Source organism: Vipera berus, assembly GCF_964194415.1.
Source record: "Vipera berus genome assembly, chromosome: 5".
Lineage (NCBI taxonomy): Eukaryota > Metazoa > Chordata > Lepidosauria > Squamata > Viperidae > Vipera > Vipera berus.
In genome coordinates this window covers 29,861,440-29,884,441 of record NC_138207.1, presented here as the reverse complement: position 1 = coordinate 29,884,441, position 23,002 = coordinate 29,861,440, and the positions used below count along the sequence as shown (strand labels likewise).

The following is a 23,002-nucleotide window of genomic DNA, read 5'->3' as shown; positions in this document are numbered from 1 at the left end:
AACAGTATATCTATATGAGCTTTTAAAGATCTTGAATACAAACAATCTTTTTGAAAATGAAGCTATGTCAAGCTTCATGCTTATGCATACTTAATTGGAACCAAGTTCTGAATAAACAGATATGGGATGGTGACATTGCAAACTTCATTAACTTTACCATAGGCTTCCAAGTCCAGCAATACTTCATATATTTTAAATAATGTTCAGTATAAATTTATCTGCATTGATAGATAATTTCCTGCAGAATATAAGGAAAATATTTTTCACTGAATTTGTTGCATTCATACAACACGCTAAGGCACAATGAAGCAGATTACATTGAATTGAGTCTGAAAGCTGTGGCATTTCTAGAAGATAGCACAGTTTGTGTATGCCATTTGATTGAAAAAACAACCCTTAGTTCTTAATCTTCTAACACAGGACTTTTCAACCCGTGGTACATGTATCACTGGTGGTACTTTAGCACCTGGCTGGTGGCATGTGAGCCCTAGATAATTGTAGTGGGGGAGGGAACCAGTTAAAGCAGAACTGCACAGACCTGGAGGAGATCAGCTGGAGCTGCAAAGCTTGGCAGAATCCCCAGGATCTGCGCATGTGGCAACATGATAATTGGAGCTTCTGGTGCACCCAGAAAGAAGAGGAGGAGGGCAGAGAGAAGGTATAAAAGGGGCAGACCGAGAAGAGAAGCTTTTCTTACTGAAACAGTGAGGAGAGACAGAGCGAGTGGTCTGTTTTTGGAGGAAGGGTGAGTGAGTGAGCGGCGTGTTTTGGGGGGAAGGGCGAGCAAGCAAGCTGGGCCTTTATTTGATATAGAGCAGGCATGTCAAACTGCCGGCCCATGGGCTGGATGCGTCACACTGAAACCACGTCCACCCGATTGCCAGCAATGGGGAAAAAGTCATGATACATTGTGTGACATCACATGACATCACGAGTTTGATATGTCTGATATAGAGTATTCTTTTTTTGGTGTAGATAAAGCAAATTCAATTCCTAGTATAGAACGGGTAAAGTGAGAGGATAAGAAAAAAAGTATTGACAGGGGGAGGAATCAATGATACATTTATCTCATTTAATCAATTGAAGCACTAAACTATCACATTGCCAACTTAGCATAATTCTGATAATATTTTAAGGCCTTTTTAAAAGACACCGATCAGTGGGAATATTACAGACCCTTTTTTAGTTACTGACTTATGGATAATTTAAATAAGTTTCCAATGCTCTTTCATTGATATGTGTATGAGTTCATACTCATGTTTGGTTAGTCTTTGTTTTCATCTTTATCTTCTGAGGCTTCCTATCCCAGAACTCTTTGGAAATCCAAGCAACTCATGGGATCAGCATAAATATGGAGGTTGCTTAGCAATCCTATGCAAGGCTTCCAATGTTCCCTCATTCCCTCATTTCAGGAAGCAAATACTGAACAGTCCACATGAGATTCAAGAACCTTTCCACGAACCCGCAGGAAACAAAATAGATGCATTGAGCATAAATAATAGGACCTACTTCTCTGCAATGAGGAGCAACACTTTTTTTAAAAATCCCATTTATATCCCACCCTTCTCCGAAGACTCAGGGCGGCTTACAATCTAAGCACAAATCAATGTGCTTAGCAAGTTCCAGAACTACCAGGGAACGATCCAACCACAAAAAGGGTCAAATTTTACAGTACATCTGCTCTGAGACAAAAACCAGACTCAATACATGAACTCCTCCCCTGTATGTGCTAGGTTCCAGTAATCTGGGACAGGTCCATTGCTCTTGCCCCATAAACTCTTAACTGCTTCAGTCCCCTAAGAGAAGAGACTGAAATACCATAGAAACATCAGTATAGGGGACTCAATTGCCAACCAGTCAATGTGATAAAGCAGATCAGGCAAGGAAGTTGCTGCGCAGCATGGAGGCCAGTATAATTTCAGCAAGCCCAAGTACTCCCTAGTACCCTGTTTCACAAATAAGATGTAACAAGCAATTATCTGTGGTGCAGTGCCTGTGCCTGCCATCAGAGCTTTCCAAATAAAGTAGCTACTAACCTTGTGCCCTGATGCTGCTGCTAATGCCAAACCTAAACTCAGGCCTATGTTAAGAAAGCAACAGCCCTTCTGAGCTCAACCAGGTTTTGGTAATATATTATGATAAACTCATGTGTAAGAGAGGGCTTAGTACAGACTGACCTGACATTAAGCAGCAATAAGTGAGGACCAGACCACTGAGAATCCATAGATTGGCTTAACAAAGTAGTTCTTTCATTACTGTTGGACTTCCCTTGGAAGGTTTAGTTATAGGAGAGTCAGGGGATCTCTGGAGCACATTCCTCTTTAAAAAGTCATATACTTGCTTTTTATTTTTTTTAAAAATAAATTTTACTTTGCAACCACCTTACAGCTGCACAAAGAGGCAGCACAGAGTGTGTTGAAAGGCATGAATGATTTTGTCACCCAGTAGGCCAGATAAACAATTTATCATAGTAATGATTAATTTCACAATTCAATGAGCACTTTCTCAAAGGACCTCAGTAACATGTTTCCCTTCCCCAGCATAAACACACACACGCACACACAACACATTTTCCCCTTGTTTTGATTAATCCAGCATTTTCATTTCTACCAATCTCCTTTGAGTCCTTCATACAATAACATGTTTCTATATGGCTGATATCCCCAGTTTATCATCCAGAGTTGCCAACATGCAATATTCCTAAAGGTACCAGGCTTCCTGTCCCCTTTAACATTTTATATTTTAAAAATATTTTTAAATTTATTTAGATAGCATAAAGTCAATATAGAGAAAAAGGCAATCCCTGGTATCTGTTTACTCCTCTTACACATGGTCTCAACTCTCTATTTCCAGCTTCAAAATTGGGAAAAGGGGAGATATATTCCAATAATGCTTGATGCTTGGCGTTCTCTAATTTATCTTTTATACTTTTAACCAGTGATATCACACTTGTTCATGATACGGTTTAAACAATAGTTTATCCAAAAACTACAAGTTCACACTCAGTGAATCAACCCTTTGTTAATCCAATTAAATTGCTCTAGTTTGTGGAGATTCTCAGTCATCCAGGTCATAGTTATCTCAAAGGTGCCTTTTCAAAAAACAGCTGGACTGTTTTTTTTCCTGAGGAAGAAGGTTTCTCATTCATGAAGCTTCATGAATGAGGCAGGATGGTGAGGGTGATGGATGGGCACCATCCTGCCAGAACTGATGAAGCTTCTTGGTTGAGAAACAAAATGTCTTCTTCTTTCTCAGGGAGAAAAAACAACAGTCCAGTTGCATACGTGTTACCTGTAACTTTCCATTTTATTAAATTACAATTTCAAGCATTCCTATTCAAGGCAAAAGTGATTGGATTTATTTATAAGGTTGGTGTGGTCACTCATTGTGGAGCCACAAATCTGGGTTGCTCACAATAGTTATATAAAGCCAATCATCATAAAAACATAAAGCAAAAAACAATAAAATAAAGTAACCTGGCAGCACAACCAAATTTTCTTTGCTTTTCCCAACTGTATTTTAACCTTTTGCTTGGGGGAAGAGACAGCTATTTATAGACTTCTGTAAGGGGGAACCATGTTTTACAGAGCAGGGGCTACCATGAAAAAGGCAAGCTGCCTAGATCTCTCTAGGTGGCAATATTTAAGGGAAGTGATCTGAACTTTCCACATCTTATTAAGCATAGCACCTTATCAAAGTCAATAACTGCTTAATATGCTGAAATACAGTTGTATGGACAAGCTTTCAGGTGGATCTAAATATGTAAATTTGCCAGGATTTATTAACACTAAAGACCAGACATCATTATGTCAATAATATTGAGGTCAGACATTTCCCAATAGCATAATTGCAATTAATTGCATAATTGCAATTAACTTGTCTAATTCTGGAAAAGTAGAACAGCTGTATAAAGGCAAGAGGAAAGACTGGGATTAGGACTATGACATTCAAGAAGCATTATTTTAATTTTTCCAACCTACAATGGTCTCATTTTCATTGAATAAGAATGCACTTTAGAGGGGACAACTAAGTAACATTCTTCCCCATCTGCTACTTTGCTAATCCTGATCTGTACCATACCAGACAGCTGTTATTTTCATTTTATAAATTGAAAGTATCATTTGCAGATACACAATCAGATCTGAATGCATGGCATTAAATGTATTAAGAATACACATGTATCAATGAATTTTAATAGTGAGTGCCCTACCAATGCACTAATCAAACAGGTGGTAAGGAAATACCAGGCAGCACACAGGTTATGTAGAAAATAAATCCAGGGACAGTGATAAAGGACTCAAGTGTCTATATACCAATGCACAGAGTATGAGCAATAAACAGTGTGAATTAGAAATTTAAGTAAATGAGGGCAGATATGATATTGTTGCCATTATGGAAGCTTGGAACATACAGCTAGAGGGATTTAGATTATTTAAAAGGAACAGACCAAGTAAAAGAGGAGGTAGATATAAGAAATATAAGAATATATAAGAAATAACTATATATCTACAGAAATAGAGCACAACAATGATGAAAACTGTCTTGAATGCATTTGGGTCAATGTAAAAAGGATTACCTTCATGGATTACTACCTTGTCGTGGTGAAGGGGCTTGTGTAATTCAATGAAGCTATGAGCTATGCCGTGCAGGGCCACCCAAAATGGAAAGGTCATAGCAGAGAGTTCTGACAAAACGTGATCCACTGGAGAAGGAAATGGCAAACCACTCCAGTATCTTTGCCATGAAAACCCTATGGACAGTACCAAAAGGCAAAAAGATATGACACTGGAAGATGAGCCCCTCAGGTTGGAGGGCATCCAATATGCTACTGGGGAAGAGCAGAGGGCTAGTACTAGTAGCGCCAGAAAGAATGAAGCGACTGGGTCAAAGCCGAAAGGACGCTCAGCTGTGGATGTGTCTGGTGGTGAAAGGAAAGTCCGATGCTGTAAAGATTTTTTCTCCATAGGAACCTGGAATGTAAGATCCATGAATCAAGGAAAGCTGGATGTGGTCAAATAAGAGATGACAAGACTGAATATCGACATCTTAGGTATCAGCGAACTAAAATGGACAGGAATGGGTGAATTTAATTCAGATGACCATCAGGTATACTCAGTGCTTTTTTTGTAAAAGAAAAAGGTGCCGGAACTCACACATGCCATACAACCCGCCTTGCCTATCCTACAAGGTTCCATCCAAAAAAGGTGCCGGAACTCCGTTCTGAGCGTTCTATGAGAAAAAAAGCCCTGGGTATACTACTGCGGGCAAGAATCCCTCAGAAGAAATGGAGTAGCCTTCATAGTCAATAAAAGAGTAGGAAAAGCAATACTGGGATACAATCCTCAAAATGACAGAATGATTTCAGTTCGAATCCAAGTCAAACCATTCAATATTACAGTAGTCCAAGTCTATGCCCCAACCACCAGTGCTGAAGAGGATGAAATTGACCAGTTCTATGAAGCCCTACAGCACCTTATAGAACTAACACCAAAAAATGATGTGCTTCTCATCATGGGGGATTGGAATGCTATAACCGGAATAACAGGCAGGTTTGGCCTTGGAGTGCAAAATGAAGCAGGGCACAGGCTGATAGAATTTTTTCAAGAGAATACGATGGTCATAGCAAACACTCTTTTCCAACAACCCAAGAGATGGCTCTACACGTGGATATCACCAGACGGTCAACACAGAAATCAGATTGACTATGTGCTCTGCAGCCAAAAATGGAGAAGCTCTATACAGTCCGTAAAAACAAGATCAGGAGCTGACTGTGGCTCAGACCATGAGCTTCTTGTTGCAAAATTTAGGCTTAAACTAAAGAAAATAAGGAAAAGCACTAGGACACTCAGGAATGAATTAAATCATATCCCTGTTGAATATACAGTAGAGGTAACAAATAGATTTAAGGAATTAGATCTGATAGACAGAGTGCCTGAAGAACTATGGACAGAGATTCGCAACATTGTACAAGAGGTAGCAATTAAAACCATCTCAAAGAAAAAGAAATGCAAGAAAGCAAAATGGCTGTCTGAGGAAGCTTTGCAAATAGCTGAGGAAAGGAGAGAAGTGAAAGGCAAGGGAGAAAAAGAAAGATACGCCCAATTGAATGCAAAATTCCAGAGAATAACGAGAAGAGATAAGAATGCCTTCTTAAATGAACAGTGCAAAGAAATAGAAGAAAACAATAGAATAGGGAGGACCAGAGATCTTTTCAAGAAAATTGGAGAGATGAAGGGAACGTTTCATGCAAAAATGGGCATGATAATGGACCAAAATGGCAGGGTCCTAACAGAGTCAGAAGAGATTAAGAAGAGGTGGCAAAATTACACAGAGGAACTATACAAGAATGAGCTTAATGTCCCTGATAATCACAGTGAGGTGGTCACTGACCTCGAGCCAGACATCCTAGAATGTGAAGTGAAGTGGGCCTTAGAAAAGCTGAGCAACAACAAAGCTAGTGGAGGTGACAGTATTCCAGCTGAGCTATTCAAAATCTTAAAAGACGATGCAGTAAAAGTGCTGCACTCAATTTGCCGGCAAATTTGGAAAACTCAACAGTGGCCACAGGATTGGAAAAGATCAGTTTACATTCCAATTCCAAAGAAAGGCAGTGCCAAAGAATGTTCAAACTATCGCACCATTGCACTCATTTCTCATGCTAGTAAAGTCATGTTTAAAATCCTACAAGCTAGACTCCAGCAGTATGTGGATCAAGAACTACCAGAAGTACAGGCAGGATTTCAAAGAGGCAGAGGAACTAGAGATCAAATTTCCAACATACGCTGGATCATGGAGAAAGCTAGGTGTTCTGAACCAGCCCTCCTCTGGCCTTGTAAAGGCAAACCCCTATTTAGAAAGAAGAGACTGGAGAGCGTCCAAGGCTAAAAGGCATCCGCCAAGATTTATTACGCAGTTAACAAAAACACTAGAGCTTGTCTTCTCAAGCGGAAAAGTTGCTTTCAGCAACCAGCCCCTCCCCAAACACTCCTTTTATAGAGAGCTCAGGGCGTGGTCTCCCTGTGCCTCCTCCCGAGGAGTCCCACATTCTTTCTTTGTTTGTTCCTGCTCGACTGCCTCCTGCGTCGGGCGTCCTTGAACAGGGCCAGCTGTGGGTCATCATCTTCCGCACTATCGGGCTCACGCAGCTGAGAAGAGGGCCCCGGCTGGGAACTCTGCCAAGCCTCCACGCCATCATCAACCGGTTCGTCTCCCACACGGTCCTCCTCCCCCTCATCTGAGTCATCCGACACATCTGAGCCGGCTGCCGAAACCACAGGCTGGCCCTGAGTCACAACACTAGGGAGTTCCAGAAAAACATCTACTTCTGCTTCATTGACTATGCTAAAGCCTTTGATCGTGTGGATCATAACATGGTTTCGCATCCCACCAGGCTCAAGGTTGACTCAGCCTTCCATCCTTCCGAGGTAGGTAAAATGAGGACCCAGATTGTTGGGGCCAATAAGCTGACTTTGTAATAATGCCGCTTGGGGGCCCCCAAAAGCCCTAATAAGCAGGCATATGCATAGAATGAAGGCTATTGCTAAGCACAATGATTTGTGCTTAGAGTGTAAGCCACCCTGAGTCTTTGGAGAAGGGCGGGATATAAATGGGATTAAAAAAACACCTGTGGCAAGTTCTTAAAGAGATGGGAGTACCAGACCATCTTATTTGTCTCTTGAGAAACCTATATGTGGGCCAAGAAGCAACAGTGAGAACTTGACACGGAACCACTGATTGGTTCAAAATTGGGAAAGGAGTCCAGCAAGGCTGTGTACTGTCGCCCTGCCTATTTAACCTATATGCAGAGCACATCATGAGAAAGGCAGGGCTAGATGAATCAAAAGTTGGAATTAAGATTGCTGGAAGAAATATCAACAACCTAAGATATGCAGATGATACCACTCTAATGGCAGAAAGTGAAGAAGAACTAAAGAGCCTCTTGTTGCGGGTGAAGAAGGAGAGTGCAAAGGTTGGGTTGAAAATTAACATTAAGAAAACCAAGATCATGGCATCCAGCCCTCTCAATTCCTGGAAAATAGATGGGGACGAAATGGAGGTAGTGACAGATTTTATTTTCCTGGGCTCCAAGATCACTGCAGATGGGGACTGCAGCCAAGAAATTAAAAGACGCTTGCTCCTCAGGAGGAAAGCCATGGCAAATCTAGACAGCACACTAAAAAGCAGAGACATCACCCTGTCAACAAAAGTGTGTATAGTCAAGGCTATGGTCTTCCCAGTTGCAATGTATGGCAGTGAAAGTTGGACCATAAGAAAGGCTGAGCACCAAAGAATTGAGGCCTTTGAACTATGGTGCTGGAGAAGACTCCTGCGAGTCCTTTGGACTGCAAGGCGATCAAACTGGTCAGTCCTAGAGGAGATCAACCCTGACTGCTCTTTAGAAGGCCAGATCCTGAAGCTAAAACTCAAATACTTTGGCCACCTAATGAGAAGGAAGGACTCACTGGAGAAGAGCCTAATGCTGGGAAAGATTGAGGGCAATAGAAGAAGGGGATGACAGAGAATGAGGTGGCTGGATGGAGTCACTGAAGCAGTAGGTGTGAGCTTAAATGGACTCCAGAAGATGGTAGAGGACAGGAAGGCCTGGAGGAACGTTGTCCATAGGGTCATGATGGGTCGGATATGACTTCGCAGCTAACAACAACAAAAGGGGAAAAAAACTGACATTGCCATAGGTATATACTGTAGGCCACCCCAAAAAACAGAGGAAATAGATGGACCTTTTGCCAGTCAGTTAATTAAGGCATATAGGAAACACATCACAATATTAATGGGGGGCTTTAACTACCCTGATATCAACTGGGAGACAAAGTGGAAGATCAAAAACGTTCCTGACAAACATAGCAGAAAACTTTGTAACCCAAAAAGTAGAAAAGGGAACTAGGGGATCAGCGATATTGGACTTAATTCTAACTAACAGAGATGAAATAATAGAAGGTGTTGAAGCTACAGTAACCTTGTGGGGGGAGTAATTATGCAATATTGGAATTCAACATTATGCAAGCACAAGCATAGTCAAAATAGGGTCTTGGACTTTATGAGAACTAATTTCAATAAACAGAGAGAGCTTAGGAAGGATGAGAATCCTCAAGGGGAAAACAACTGAAGAAGCTTAAGAAATTTTGAAAACTGAGATTATAAAAGCCCAGTCTAGCACAATACAATGGAAGAATAAATATAACAATTGTCAAAAGAAACCAGCATGGCTGCATAAAGAACTCTCTGATAAATTGAAAAACAAAAAGGACAAGTATAAAAAGTGGAAAGAGGGGCACGTAATTAAGGCAGAGTATCAGCAAATAGCCTGATATGCAAAGATCAGGTGAGGAAAGCTAAGACTCAAAAGCTAAGGTTTTCAACAAAAATAAAAAATAACCAAAAAAGCTTGTTTCAATATGTAAAAAACAGGAAAAAAAGTCAAGGAAATGATTGTTCCATTAGTGAGTGAAAGTGGCAAGAAGGTGACAAGCAACAAGGAGAAAGTAGACCTACTTAACTCGTGTTTTGCATCTATCGTTACATAAAGAGAGAAAACAGTCCAACCTATCAAAAACAGTACCATAAAAAACAGATTAGAAGCACAAGTTAAAATAGGCAAAAAAATGGTAAGTGAGCACCTTTCCACCCTAGACAAGTTCAAACCACCAGGACCAAATGGATTACATCCCAAAGTTCTGAAGGAACTGGCAGATGTGATCTCAGAACCACTGAACTATATCTTTCAAAGATCCTGGAGCACTGGGGAACTACCAGAGGACTGGAAAAGAGCTGAAGTAGTTCTCATCTTCAAAAAAGGAAAACAAAATAGATCCAGGAAACTACAGACCTATCAGCCTGACCTCAATACCTGGGAAGATCTTGGAAAAGATAATCAAGCAACGAATCAGTGAACACCTAGAGGCAAACAAAGTCATTACCAAAAGCCAACATGGGTTTGTCAAAAACAGATCATGCCAGACAAATCTTATTGCATTCTTTGACCAAGTGACAAAATTAGTGGACAAGATGAATGCTGTGAATATAATTTACTTGGGCTTCAGTAAGGCATTTGATAAAGTAGACCACAACCTACTACTTGATAAGATAGAAAAATGTGGGTTAGACAGGATCACCACCAGATGGATTCGTAACTGGCTGACCAGCCATACTCAGCATGTGGTCCTCAATGGAACCGTATCTACATGGAGGGAAGTGTGTGTGGGATGCCCCAGGGCTCTGTTCTGGGCCCAGTGCTCTTCAACATCTTCATCAATGATTTGGATGAGGAGATAGATGGGGAACTCATCAAATTTGCAGACAACACCAAGCTGGCAGGAATAGCCAACACTCCAGAAGATAGGCTTAAGATACAGAAGGATCTTGACAGACTTGAACATTGGGTGTTATCTAACAAAATCAAACTCGCTGGTGAAAAAAGTAGGGTTCTACATTTAGGTGTTAGTTCTATAAGGTGCTGTAGGGCTTCATAGAACTGGTCAATTTCATCCTCTTCAGCACTGGTGGCTGAGGCATAGACTTGGACTACTGTGATATTGAATGGTTTCCTTGAATTCGAACTGAGATCATTCTGTCATTTTGGGGATTGTATCCCAGTATTGCTTTTCCTACTCTTTTATTGACTATGAAGGCTACTCCATTTCTTCTGAGGGATTCTTGCCCGCAGTAGTATACCTGATGGTCATCTGAATTAAATTCACCCATTCCTGTCCATTTTAGTTCGCTGATTCCTTAGATGTTGATGTTCACTCTTGTCATCTCTTGTTTGACCACGTCCAGCTTTCCTTGATTCATGGATCTTACATTCCAGGTTCCTATGGAGAAAAAATCTTTACAGCATCGGACTTTCCTTTCACCACCAGACACATCCACAGCTGAGCGTCCTTTCGGCTTTGGCCCAGTCGCTTCATTCTTTCTGGCGCTACTAGAACTAGCCATCTGCTCTTCCCCAGTAGCATATTTGACAACTTCTGACCTGAGGGGCTAATCTTCCAGCGTCATATCATTTTGCCTTTTGGTACTGTCCATAGGGTTTTCATGGCAAATATACTGGAGTGGTTTGCCATTTCCTTCTCCAGTGGATCACGTTTTGTCAGAACTCTCTGCTATTACCTGTCTATCTTGGGTGGCCCTGCATGGCATAGCTCATAGCTTCATTGAATTATGCAAAACCCTTCACCACAACAAGGCAGTTATCCATGAAGCGGTATTTTGCTTATACTCTTCTAAATCTATCCCTGTTCTGGTGACATTACTCTATCACTATTGTAACTTTGAGGTTCAGAGGGTGGCCTCTGATCACAAAAAGATGATCCCTGAGTTAAAAATATCAAATGAGAGGAATAAATATGGCTTGTGGTTAACACTGGGAAGAACGACTACGTCACTTGAACTGCATCAGCATAATATATGGATCAGAGTAGTAAGTGAGAAAGAAGAATAATTTTTTTCCAGAAATGTATAGAAAGTGCCAAAGAATTCTGGAAATAAAAACAAAGTACTGTAGTTTTAAAGGGGTGTTCTTTAGTTAGTATTGCCATATTTGTGCTGCCAATATCCAGGTACAAGTTATAAGGTAGTACAGAGATATAGATAGCCTCCTCTTTCTTTCCATCTAGTGACTTCCCTGATTTTTTTTACCTGTAAATGTCTGCTAAATACATTCAGGTGAAAAACAAAAAAGACACTACTAAGCTAAGAAAATCAGGAACAACTCAAACAGGCATATTGAAGGAAAAGAGAAAGCTGATGTTTCCCATTAATCCACAAACATAAGCTTTAGCAACTATATTTATGAATGTTTTATCTGCAACCATTTTAGGCTGACAAAAAAATAGTGAAATTTAACTACCAAGCGCGTCTACAGTCCAAAATATACTTCATTTTCAAGAAACGTTTTTCAGAATAAGTTTGTTCATAACATTTCAAAGTGGCAGGACTGAGAACAGGGAGTGGATTAAGGATATTCTCTAAATCTTCATGTTCGGAAGAATGACATTCAAATAGTATACTCCAGATTGCCTGTGACCAGTTTCATTTACCACAGAAATTTTCCTCAACCTTCCTTCCCATTAAGCCTTTCTACTCTGCAAAAAATTATAATGTGAAAGGGGAGAAATTCCATTTTATTGAAGGAAATATTAGTTGGAAGCACAAATAAAATAATCCAAGAAGGTACATACTTGAACCAGCAACACCTGTGTGGTACAGGATTAAAACATTGGATGAAAACCCAAGCCCCAGCCATTTATGAGCTCATACAATCTCCATACCTCTGTTCAATCTAATCATAAGCATGTTGGATAAAATGAAGAGTGATTCCTTTGATCTCCTTAGGAAAAAGGTCAGCAGCAAATTTAAGAAACACATAATTTGACAGTAATATGAAAACTGTTTATATACATAATTGTTAGAATATAACATTATATACATAGAATAGAATAGGAACCTATTCTATTCAGTGAGATTTAAGTCAGATATATTTAGGATCTTATGTTCTAGTTCAGTTTGGTAGTCATATGGGTTAAAACGGCCATAGTTTTCTTGTTTTGAGAAAGCTTAACACCTCTTTTTAAAAATGCCTGAATTAGAAACAGTTTGCCCTTCACTCTCGGCCAACCAGAAAAATCAACCTCTGAGGGAATGTGAAATTGCCGTCATAACCATTTAGGATTTGAACAGTGCTATAATAAACAGAATAAAAAAACTGAATAGTAAAAAAAAAGTAATGTCAAGGAGAACAGTACTAAGCACCATAGTTCCCTTAATTCTCTGAAAGTTTAGATATGGCTTATTTAATATCAATATTTAGATTTCTACTCAAGTGCACATGAATTCATGAATGTTTTCATCAAAGGACACTGGTATCATTATTTCAGTGGATTTCTCCATAGAAGAGTAAGTTTTTCAGATATGCGACTTACCATCATCAGCAGAGCAACTTCTCTCTCCTACAACATCTGGAGTCTTCTGGTGTTATACAGGACCAAGTGGTATTGGTTGCTTAGATACCATCTTGCATTCTCCTGAATATAACTTTGTTCCAGAGGATTACTAGACACTATAAAGAAATAATGCAGAACATTCAGAAAAAAGGTTAAGGTGCACTCTTTCAGATAGGAGAGTGAAAACAAGTCAATGCTACAGACTTTTCTGTTTCTTTTAAAATACTTTATCTCATACGTATTTTAAATTAAGTGCAGCTTGGCCAGAACAATTGGTTATTTCTTTGCTATTTTGGATTTTCAATAGAAGGCCCATATGAGGATAGTTATTGTTATTCTAGATAATAAGTAGTTGTCAAAATAGAACACATTTTGAAGATTTCCTAAGATAGTCCCTAGTAGGAAAAAGTGATGAAAAGAAATTACCAAGAGTAATTTTGAAAGTGGAAGTTCATACTCAAACACAAAATGTTTTTGTGTAACCATTCTAAAAACCAGAAATTATGGGAAGAGGATAGTGGCTCCTAATGATTACAGAATCCAGGAATTACTAGTCTTAAACTATGTATCTTTCTTGTTAACAATGAAGAATGGGGGAGAAGGAACATATAAAGTCATTCAGAAAGTTCTCACAGAACTTTGGGTAGAAACGTAAAATTCTTGGCTCCAATATTAATACTGATTGTGGAATTGTAGAATTGAGCAGCATAGCATGAGGTGTGGATGATTAGTTGGGCCTGCAAGGTCTTTGTTGTGTAGTTGGTTCTTTGCAGGCATTGAGCAAGACAGAGAGTTCAAACAGCAACAGGCTTTATTGAAGGTCAGAACATAACAGAAGCAACATAGGAGCTGCTGTGCAGCTATTTATACGGTTAAAGCAGTAGTTTCCCACCCAAAAACCTACTTAGCCAGCTGGAGACAGCCAGTCTAGGCCGGCCCAGCAACCATTACAAACATACACATGAACTTAAACAATTAGCAAACGGTACAAGCAAACAAGTACTTTCAGCATATAGAAGGCCAGTACATTACACCACTTCCCCCTGGATAGCACACACATTCATTTGGTTACAAAATCTTTTTTTTTATTGAAAAGTTTTAAAATACATTTTATCTTTAACCATCCCCCCTCCCCCCACCCCTACCTATCCCTCCCTACCCCTCCCCCCCCGACTTCCCAGAGCTAAGTACAAGGTATAAAAACAAAGAACAATAATAAACATCCATATGCTACCAACAATAAATTCTTAAATCTATCACTCTCTAGCTCAGATAAGATAACTACAAGCAATACTAATATACATATAAAAAGAAAAGAAAATAGAAAGGAAGACTTATTCAAATGCTAAATGAAACTTTTTAGTCCCATATTTGTTCTGGATATATTCAATCCATTTTTTCCACTCCATAATATAACGTTCTTGCGAATGATCTTTCAAATAAGCCGAGATCTTTGCCATTTCCGCCAGGTCAGAAACCTTTAAAGTCCATTCTTCTATAGTCGGCAGTTCCTCCTTCTTCCAATATTGACCTATTAAAAGTCTTGCTGCTGTAATTAAATTCTGGGCCCATTTTATCATACAATCTTTAACAAGTTCTGTTTCTGAGTCAATTTCTATCAATGCAAGATATATCCGTTTGATATGTGCTGGACCCTGGTTTCTAATTTGCTTTATCAAATTTTCGTCAGTCATTGCAAAACCAATTTTCTGATCTTCTTTCCACCTGGCCCGTAACTGAGTATATTGAAACCAAGTTTGAACAATCTTCTCATCTCGCAAGAGATTATACGGCTTTAAACACCAAACACTTCTTTCCAAGCTTAAAATCTCCTTATACGTAGTCACATCATGCTTGAAACCAACGTTTATGTTTTCTATTGCGTGTTTTGGAATTGCCCACAATGGCATCTTGCAGTCTAACTTATGTCGATACTTCTTATTTGGTTACAAAATCTTGTAGGTACTTGGGGGGACTTCGTGCTCTTTTGGAACATTGTTTGGCAACTCCCGGTCTACCTGTTTGCCTGCTGTGCTGGGTAGACCCGAGCTCTGCGGTTCGGTGGAGTCAAAATGACTCGAGTCCCTATGGCTGGCCTGTCCCGGTTAGCCCAAACTAAAGTCTAAAGGTGCCGTGAAATTGGCAGGGCTGCAACTGGGTGTCAGATGACTGTCCATCTCCTGTGGTCCAGCCTGTGTCCCCAGGGGAAGCACTTTTACAGCCCTGTCCCCATTCTCTTGTGCATGAAATGTCTCAGATTGTATAGACTGCTCTGCTGGAATGTGGGCTTGTGAACTCAAGGTCTGTCCCTCATGGGAGTCCTGAGCCAGCGACTGCTCTGTTAGTCGCTGGCGCAACTGATCAACATGTCGGCAAATGACTCACCCATCTTCCAGCACCACCTCATAGGAGAGTGGTCCTGACACCTTAACAACCTTCACTGCCACTCACAACTGCCCTTGCCTGTAATTCTGGGTCCAAACCCAGTCCCCCACTTGTAAGTTCCAAGGTGCCTTCAGACGTGCCATGTTGGAGGCTACTCTGTCGGGGTGCAGCCTGTCCAGTTTGGTTATTAGCCTCTTGCCCCAGCGAAGCTCTGTGTGGCTCTTGCCTGTAGCTGTGCAAGGCATTGTATGTTTGGCATAACAAGAAATCTGCCAGCCTGTGGTGCCAGTCCCCTGTAGTAATGTGTTTGAGGGACTCTTTGGTTGTATGAACCATCCATTCTGCCTGCCCATTTGACAACAGGTGAAAGGGAGCCGATATGGCATGCCTTATGAGGTTGGCCCTGAGAAAGGCCTAGAATTCTGACACAGTGAACTGGGCTCTGTTGTCGGAGACTACGACGTCCAGAAGCCCGTGCATGCCCAGTTAATGGTACACATATTTCTATCTTTCCATTGGCCTTGAGTGGCATCACAATGGGGGTCTCCCACTCCCCACTGTTTAAAGGCTGCAAAACTCCCTGACTAACAAGTTTGTCCAGCTCTGCATCAATTTTATGCTTTAACGCAAATGGCACTGAGGGGCTTAACCTGGATTGGCACAACCTGGGGATCAAGTTTAAAAGCTATCAGAGGGCCCTTGTACTCTCCAAAATTTGAGCCAAAAACATTTTTGAATTCCTTGCAGATGGAAGACAAGTCTGTCGTTTGTGTCCGGTGAATGCCGGTTACTTGGATGCCCAATGCATTGAACCAATCAAGCTCTATGAGGCTCGTACATTGGCCATCTACCACAATAACATCTAGTGGGCCTGAAAACCCCTTGAATTTCACCACAAGTGTGGCCTCGCCTTTGACCATCACTCTGGAATTCTGGAAATAGGTAAGTAGAATATTAGATGGTCATAGCTTGACCCATCTGTTACTACGGCTGCAAACGTGCCGAAAAGTTCTGATGGAGATGATGGACACAGCGGAGCCTGTGTCCAGTTCCATTTTACATGGAACTCCTTGAAGTTCGACCTGCAGTTGCAACGTCTGTTTAAGAGGTTGGTGGGTGCCCATGTGGAAAATGCTCTGGCAGCTGGAGCAGAACCCTACTCAGTGTTGCCCCAGGGCCCCGGTACCTCTCCTGAATGGCTCGTCCAGCTGGCGGTCCCTCTGGTGACCTCAACAGATGGTGGCAATGTGGCCTGGTTTTCCACACGCCCAGCATGTGGCTGTTCTGAAACAGCAATCCATGCATTGAAGGTGGCCTCCGCAGCCCAAGCACCTCAGGAACAGAACTACCTTGTCAGATGGCCTCGTTCCCCTTTTGTGGTGCTGCTGGATCTTGTCAACTTTGTGATTGGAGTCGGTGTCTTCCAACCATTCGGTGTCCTCGTGGTGGACGGTTTCTGTAGTTGGCGCGCTTTTGGAGGGTCACAATGCCTTCACGGCCCCTCTGGTGGCTTTGTCCACCATGATTTCCTTTAAGGCCTCTTGTAGTGAGAGAGTCTCCTTAGCAAGGAGTTTTTGTTGGAGCTCTCAGTTCTTGAGTCCACAGACTCAGGTCTCTTTGTCACTCCTCTAAGTCGGAGAAATTGCAGAGTCGCGATGCTTGATGAAGCGCTGCGATGAATTCTGTTGCTGACTCGCCAGGGTGATGTTCGCATTGTTCAAAGCATGCCTCCATGCTATCACTGATACCTTTGGCTCAAAATGGTTGCACAGCTTCTTCTTTAGGTCTGCATATGTGATGGTTTCCAACAGTACCAGGGCAACCAAGTTCTTAGCAATATCAAAGGTAGCTGGGCTGCACACGCAGAGGAGGGTCATGGCCTTCAGCCCATCTTCGTTGACTTGATTTGCACACAGATAGTTGTCTGCATGGGAAATGTAGGACCATCTCTCCGGGTGCGTCACGTCGAACTCTTTGAGCTTTCCAACCTTCGCCATGGTGAGAAGTCACGGCTCGTGTCTCATATTGCCTCATGCTGCTAGCTTCTGGGTAGGCCCTTGGACGGATCCTCAGGGTGGTTTGGTCTCCAGCATGGTTTGCTAGGCAGACCGAGGGGGGGGGGAAACGCTGTTCCATACTAGGCTCTGTGCTGGTCTCACCCCTAGTGGCTTCAGGATCTTACGATGAAGCAGTACATCCCACCTTCATCGCCAGTGTTGTCTAGTCAGTTCTTTGCAGGCATTGAGTGAAACGGAGAGTCAAACAGCAACAGGCTTTATTGAAGGTCAGAACATAACAGAAGCAACATAGGAGCTGCTGTGCAGCTATTTATATGGTTGGCCGATAGGCAGCGACCAATAGGTTTAAAGCAGTAGTTTCCTACCCAAAGACCTACTTAGCCAGCTGGAGACAGCCAGGCTAGGCTGGCCCAGCAACCATTACAAACATACACGTGAACTTAAACAATTAGCAAACGGTACAAACAAGCACTTTCAGCATATACAAGGCCAGTACATTACACCCTTGTTAATTTATTGTTTGCTTCTAGTTTCCTTCCATGCATTTTACTGTATACCTTCAGTTATTGCTGCTATTTCTTATTGTATTGGTGCTTTTAAGTTGTTTTAATTGCTCAGAGTTGGCATATTATATAAATGGAAACACCAAGCGAACAAACAAAATGAGCTCACTCAAGATAAATAGTTGTCACTTGCTGCAGAGTGTGGGGTATATGAGGCCTTGTAGGTTATGAATCTTATATTGAATTGGTATATGGGAATGACCTTAGGAGATAGGACAATAAGATGAAAGCCAGGCAACAGGTGTGAGGGGGAGGGAGTTCCTAGATTCTGTTAATGTAAACTTACAGTAAAATAGAAATAGCTTATATGGTCATGCTTCCTTTTTTGTCTACCTTGTCTTTCAAATCTGAAAATAAATCCTCTGCCCATCTCTCTTACAGTACAAAAAGCTAGAAATGGTCTCTTCTGAGCCTCTGTTTTTGCTGCAGGTTAAGCTGCCTTTTATCTGACTATCCCCCTGGCTGCCTCTCCTTGCCCTGTCTCCCAAGGTCATTTCCACATACCACTGCATTGCATACTTTGGGGAATCAAAGGTGGCCCAAATGAACATGAACGTTGTAACCATTTTGTTTCAAAGTCAGTTAGGACATGTAATGGATGCCTTATTTCATACAGTGGTGAACTGTATAAGTTCTTCATGTTCTGTGATGTGGTTTGAATATAAGAACCAGCCATTAACAGTCTCAGCAATAGTACAATGCCAAACATTCTGAGCAGGCAGAGTGTGTTTGTGACCGAAGATTTAATGAAGTTACCTGTGACATCAGAAAGTACTATGGCCTGTAGTTGTATTTCAAAGATAGTCTGGGTCTGTAGGGCAACAAGAATGAGTAAGTGTCTGTCAGCCCTCCAAAGTAGGTCAATTCAGGAATCAGTCACCACAAGGCTATTACTGAATCTTGAAAGCTTCCCAAGTTTCCTTTGGTCTTTTCTTATATCATGCAGAATCAAGGCAGAGTTGTTCTCTATCTGACCTGCTATCTTTCGAAACTCCCGCACATACTCTAGGACAGGCTGACCAGCTTGCTTTTTCTTATGGATTTGTTCTTCCGCTTTGAGGGCAATGGATGGGTCCTCAAATCTTTCCCTAAGGCCCAGGAGGAAAAGGTGGGGGTCCTCCAATTCAGGGGCCTGCTCATTATATAAATTGTTCAACCATTCAGATGCTTCTCCCTCTAGGTTGGATGCAAACACATCGATCATCACACCCGGGTCCGGGTAAAAGTGACCCCAGCGATTCAAGTGAGAGCGTACTTGGTTGAGGAAAAAAATCAGTTTCCCTGGGTCCCCATTGAAGGTTGCTCTGAAGGGTGGGATCATCATTGCTTGCTGGGGGCCCCATTGCTGCTGGCCCCACCCTAGTTGTTGGTTCAATGGCTGCTGGGGCCACCATTGCTGCTGTCCCCCCCTTGGTTGTTGATTCACTGGCTGCCAGAGCTCCCCCTGTTGTTGTTGTGTCTCCAGTTGCTGCTGGGCCCACTCTGGTTGCTGATTTAATGGCTGCCAGGGCCCCCCCTGCTGCTGGCCCGACTGGTCCTGCTGTATGTTCAGGGGTTGCACGTTTGGGTCCTGCTGCTGCCACCCTTGCTGTTGTCCTCCCACCAGCTCCTAATCTCCAGGCTTCTGCATCACCCCCAGCGGTTGCAAGGCTTCTATTAGCTGGGGCAAGCTCAGAGGTTGTTGGCCTTTCACTTGTGGGGCTTCCCAACCTCCCATTGCTGCAGAGGCCCCAGGCTGGGGTCCTCTGTCTCTATGGGTTTGAAGGGCTTGGCAGGGGACTCCTGGGTCTGGCAGGCAGTCTGATCTGCAGACAGGATTTTCCACTCACCCAAGTATTCAATCTCAGCTGGCCTGGCTGCTCCGAGGCACCTGGAGTCTCCGCTGGGCTTAATCCACTCTGATGACCAGACCAATTCTCCTGGTTGTTTGGGTCTAGTTCCCAGCTGGGAGGATTGCTGAAACTCTTTCCCTGTCAGCTTCTTCACTTGCCCTTCCCCCCCTGGGGTGGCTGCTGATGCCGGGGAGCTGGCTTCAGGCAATTTTTCTCCCTCCATTATGGGACCTTCCCCAACTCTTTGCCAGACTGCCTCCCAAACTTGGAGACAGCGATGGGAGGTCGGAACTCCCTAATTAGTTTAAAAAGTAGTGTGGATTCCAGCTTGATGTCAAGTTTCCGACGTATGGGCTTTTCAAGTGAATCAATAAGAACTAACAGCTGAAATGCAACTGATAATTTTATACCAATTGCTTATTGTATTGGAAGCAATAGATTTCACATTTGGCAGCTGGTTCCTTGACTGGATTCCATAGCATGTCACAAAGTTAACTGAGTTGTTTTTTGCTGAAATCAGAATGGGAGGTGCCCAGTCTAAACTTCCCTTGTTATTAACCTACATGTGTTTGGTTGCTGAGGAAGTAATTTACTGATGGGGGATGTATGCTTCTTATGGAAAGAGGGGAAAAAATGCCGTTGTTAGAAGGCTGCCAACGTGGCAACTATCACAGCAATTAATGCATGGTCTTGATTTGGGATTGGTATGGGGATTTCCAGTTATTTTAGATTTTGTCCTATCAGTTGATTTTTATTCACTGACTGAGTGAATTGATAATTAGCAAATTATTACTGATACTTACAGTGAGGCATGGCATGATGATTAAAGAGTCTGATGGATGGGTGCTTTTAGTAGCAGCCATCACTAAGTGAGGATCCCCACATGAAATAATGTTGTTTGCTTGGATTTGAAAACTCGATATGTCTACTAGCCAAGAAGAGTAGAACTCTTTTACCCAAGGAAATATCTATATTCTAGCAGAGATGTAGATGTAGATGGCTAGTAGGGTATTAATAACATATTATCTCCATCTTATTATATCTCCAAATTAATAACATTTATTAACAAGGTAAATGGTAGTAATCTCAATACAGATCCTTGAGAAACTTGTTTTAATTGTTTTATCTTCAATTTTGAAGATCATATAGGAGCCGTGACCAGGGGGGCTTTTGCCCAGGTTCGCCTGGTGCGCCAGTTGCGACCCTACCTGGACCGAGATGACCTACGCACAGTCACTCATGTGCTCGTGACCTCCCGTTTAGACTACTGCAACACTCTCTACATGGGGCTGCCCTTGAGGACCACTCGGAGGCTTCAACTGGTGCAGAATGCGGCCGCGTGAGTTGTGATGGGGGTTTCCCGATACTCCCATGTAACACCTCTACTCCGCGAGCTGCATTGGCTTCCGGTTGCCCTCCAGGTGAGATTCAAGGTGCTGGTGATGACCTATAAAGCCCTGAATGGCTTGGGTACGGGATATTTGAGGGAACACCTGCTGCCAGCATCAAGTTCCCTTTGTCCAGTGCGCTCACACAGGGAGGGTCTTCTCAGGGTGCCGCCGGTAAAAGATTGCCGGCGGATAACACCCAGGGGGAGGGCCTTCTCTGTGGGTGCGCCTGCCCTCTGGAACCAGCTGCCCGTGGAGCTCAGGACTGCCCCTGACCTGCGTTCATTCCACCGGGACCTGAAGACTTGGCTCTTTGAGCTCTCCGGCCCAGGCTGAGAATTTTTAACTGGGGTTTTTATTTTCAGGGATAATTTAATCTTTTTAATTGTCTTTTAACTTTTGTATTTTGTATTGGTGTGATTTTAAAATGCCCTGTAAACCGCCCTGAGTCCTTCGGGAAAGGGCGGTATATAAATCTAATAAAATTAAATTAAAATTATAATTTTAGAATTGTAAGCTGCCCAGAGGCACTTGATTGAGTTGGGGGTCTATAGATGTTGAATAAATAAATATACTCCACTTCTTCCTTTTTCTTCACTGAGAAGGACATTCATTACAGGTAGTTCTCAACTTATGACCACAACTGAGTCCAAAATTTATGTTGCTGAATGAGAAATTTGTTAAGTAAGTTTTGCCCACATTTGTGGCAAGAATCACTGCAGTTGTTAAATTAGTAACACTGTTGTTAAATGAATCTGGCTTTCCCATTGACTTTGCTTATCAGAAGTTCATGAAGGGTGATCACATGACCCTGGGACTCTGTGACCATTATAAATATGAACCAGTTGTCAAACATCCAAATGTAAATCACATGACCATGGGGATGCTGCAACGGCCATAAAGTGTGAAAAATGACTGTAAGTTACTTTTTCAGTGTAACTTCAAATGTGACTGAATTGTTGTAAGTTGAGGACTACCTATATTCCTACTCCTTCTATTTCTTAACAGTTCAATTACTTAATCAAAGTTTCTTTAACAGAATTGATACTGATTTGTGTCCACAAGGCTTGTTTCTTTGTGTGCTTAATTGTTTTCTTTGATTTCCATTTTTTAATTTGGCCCAGAACCAATACTAAGATGATCAACTTATAATTTCCAAGGTCTGCTTAGAATTTCTTTTTTTAAAATTGGTGCACATTTCTTTTATTCTGTTGCTTTAACACTGAACCTAATTTGTGAGACAAGTTATATATTTTTGCGTAGAAGGCCCTTTGAGTATATTTTTTTCTGCAATTTTTGTATTAATGTTAAGCACAGTTTTTACTTCTTATCTTATTGTTTCCTCTGATTTCTTAAATTTTCTGTCTTCATATGTTCTTGATATTCTTGTTCTGCTCCTTGGGACATTTTTTTTCAGAGCATATGCTCCTTTTAATTCTCCTCATTAGGAAAAACTCTCCATTCCCACTGGAAGATTTCTTAACTTTTATAGCTTCTTGGACATGGCTGAAACCAGTTCGTTCATTCATTCATTCATTCATTCATTCATTCATTCATTCATTCATTCATTCATTCATTCATCTTATAAAAAAGGTAAAGGTTCCCCCGCACATGCGTGCTAGTCGTTTCCGACTCTAGGGGCCGGTGCTCATCTCCGTTTCAAAGCCGAAGAGCCAGCGCTTGTCCGAGGACATCTCCATGGTCATGTGGCCGGCATGACTAGACGCCAAAGGCGCACGGAACGCTGTTACCTTCCCACCGTAGTGGTCCCTATTTTTCTACTTGCATTTTTACGTGCTTTCGAACTGCTAGGTTGGCAGAAGCTGGGACGAGTAACAGGCGCTCACTCTGTTACGC

General features: G+C 41.9%; 1 long non-coding RNA gene across 1 annotated transcript in view; it reads left to right on the top strand.

Annotated features, from left to right (window-relative positions):
• Nucleotides 1-717: 717 nt before the first annotated feature.
• Nucleotides 718-23,002, top strand: part of LOC308668472 — a 38,476-nt gene continuing 16,191 nt past the window's right edge. Inside the window, exons 1-2 of the long non-coding RNA XR_014026530.1 lie at nucleotides 718-745; nucleotides 16,092-16,286. This is a non-coding gene — a long non-coding RNA (uncharacterized lncRNA). The remainder of the gene's footprint in view (nucleotides 746-16,091; nucleotides 16,287-23,002) is intronic.